The 2,500-nt window shown below is 42.4% G+C and overlaps 1 protein-coding gene across 16 annotated transcripts in view; it reads right to left on the bottom strand.

Moving 5' to 3' along the window:
- Positions 1 to 584: 584 nt before the first annotated feature.
- LOC113803297 (uncharacterized) overlaps positions 585 to 2,500 on the bottom strand; it is a 55,270-nt gene continuing 53,354 nt past the window's right edge. For 6 of the 16 annotated variants that reach the window (XM_070113562.1, XM_027354058.2, XM_070113555.1 and 3 more), the window contains 4 exons: positions 2,386 to 2,500; positions 2,122 to 2,199; positions 1,506 to 1,625; positions 585 to 1,222 (listed from right to left, as the gene is read on the bottom strand). The exon at positions 2,386 to 2,500 is cut by the window's right edge and continues 690 nt beyond it. The gene's annotated coding sequence lies outside the window, so the exon portion shown is untranslated. Of the gene's footprint in view, positions 1,223 to 1,505; positions 1,626 to 2,121; positions 2,231 to 2,385 lie in introns of all 16 variants that reach the window. The other 10 variants (XM_070113563.1, XM_070113558.1, XM_070113556.1 and 7 more) reach the window with 4 other exon arrangements.

A 2,500-nucleotide genomic window follows, 5' to 3' on the forward strand; every position in this document is an offset into this window, starting at 1 on the left:
TTTATCTGTCTCTGATTTCCTGGCGCCTCGCATGCGGTAATCACGCGCTGCTTAAAAAGTTATTTTTGTTTCGAGTTCAGATACCAACAAGCGCCAACACCGATACACACGTCCATGCATATATACATACATATTTACATATACGTACATATATGTTTATATATACATGGTTATAAATATATACATATTTATAAACATACATATGCATATATGATATATATATATATATATATATATATATATATATATATATATATATATATATATATACATATATATACCTGAAAACTGGAGACAGAACGACGTGGAAAGATAGGCAAGGCTTATGTCCAACAGCGGATTTAAAAGAGGAGGCTGAAGGAATATATATAGATGTATGTATGTATGCATCTATGTATGTCTTTGTATATGTATATGAACCTATATCCATTTATCTGCCTATATGTACTTATAATGTGTATATATACATACACATACTTATACACATACAAATGCATGATCTCAATCTGTCTCTTTTTTCTATCTATACAAACACACATATTAGCTCACTAAACCCGCGCTTCTGGTGACAAGGAAACAAACTCTGCGTGAAGCCACATTTATTGCTCGTTTCTTGAAGACTGATGGCGGATGATCCATTAGTGACACATAGCGACGATATGGTATCGCATATAACAGAGGACCACGCATGAAATAAGCATCATAATTAAGTAAAGCGCCATTAGTGCCGTTTACTTAATTAGGACGGAGAAGGCAACAAATCAACGGAACGCAGCATTCGAAATATCTGTGCTGTTTCCCGAGCTTTCATGGCAACGACGCAGCGCCTCGTGTTGGTGCCGATCTGGCCGCTGGACAGGGAAAAAACTCCGCTGGACAGGGAAAAAACTCCGCTGGACAGGGAAAAAACTCCGCGGCCACAGTGGCAAGGAGGTGGCGGGAACCTGCGTCGCGTTGCAGATTCCAGTCGCCTCCAAGCAACCTTTGGCCGGCGAGTGGAAAAAACCTCTCCAGATGTCCCTAACAGAGCCAGTCCCCGAGGTCATGGCGCGACGAAGAGTGTGTAGAGTCGTCCACTTGTGATGACCTTCTCGGGACATCTTGTGACATCACTTGACGTTCCCTGACTGGGTCTTCGTTTCGCAGAGGACTTCCCGCCCCGTGACTGCCTCTGCGCCTCCGTGCTGACGACTGAATGCGCACCTCAGGAAATCGTCTCCATCTGAAACGCAGAAACCACAGATTGCCAAACGACTGACACACACAGCTAGAGGAAATGAGAGATTGAGTGAAAACCTTATGCAAAAAGGAGCGAGGTCAAGAGGCATTAGAGGAAATGTTTTGTTTTCATGTTTTCATTTGTTTTTGCTCAGTGAAAGGTTTGAAGCTTTCACTTCACCTTTCTGAAATACTAGTAAACAATGTTTACTCAGTAGGTCCCCATTTTTTTCTTTTCAATAGTTAAACCCCAAAGCTTAGTCCTCAAAACTGACTTCTCTCAATACCTCAGTTCGGGTCAACGGTCAACACAGGTCACCATCAAGGTCAGTGTCAGCAAGATTTTCTGACGCCACCCACAGCGGTCTCGCCCTTTCGCCTTGACCGCAGGAGACATCGATGTGAAGCTGGAAAGGCAATGAAAAAAATCCTCATGTTAAAGACGAATGAATGAATAGATAAAGAAACAAATATAAAGAAAATAATCCGATCACCTATGATATTCTCTATTCTCTTCCACAATCAGGATCGAATGCCACCATAACTAGCACCATTATCAGGAACTATTGTGTGGTGAACTTCCCCGTGAGTAAGTCTCAGTGGTCATCAGAATATTCAAGTGTATCCTCCGTCCTTATTTCACCATCACTCATGACACTATCAAACATTTCCTTCTAAACGCAGCTTTGTGGTCAGTGGTGCGCGCCAAGATAAGCATAAACTCATTCAAAGATGAAGTGGAAACCGTATCCTATGTGGGATTTGTCAAGCTTGTTCGATACCGGCGAGTGTCCTGCACAAGATCGCATTGTGTCACTATCTTCCCCCTTTCCCTTTGACCGCACCATGTCTGCCATTATCAGCTTAAAGGACAGTCATTCACATATACCATTATTAAGTTACCTCCAGTGCCGCGGGCGTTGGCTTTCATTCAGCGGGTGTATCTCGGCGCAGATTTGGGAGTGGCTCAGATCCTATGAGCTGTTGGCGAATGAAATCCTAAAAAGGAACTCTTTGGAAGTCGGTAAGTAGTTGGTAAGTAGGGTAAGCATATGAGAAAATCCGTATATCAGAATGCAGTTCATTTTGTGTAAATATCAGTTTGAAGTAAATTCAATAAGATCACAGTCGCAACTCTTAGAGGTGGGTATATATATAACCGCTTACCTGGACGGAGAGGATATATTTCTTTTGGCTGCGACCAGGAATCCAAGCCGAGACATCGCAAAATCTGTAAACTTTGCCTAAGGGAGGCGCAGAACCTGAAAATCTGAAATCTGAA

The sequence above is a fragment of the Penaeus vannamei genome, chromosome 34 (genome assembly GCF_042767895.1).
Source record: "Penaeus vannamei isolate JL-2024 chromosome 34, ASM4276789v1, whole genome shotgun sequence".
Lineage (NCBI taxonomy): Eukaryota > Metazoa > Arthropoda > Malacostraca > Decapoda > Penaeidae > Penaeus > Penaeus vannamei.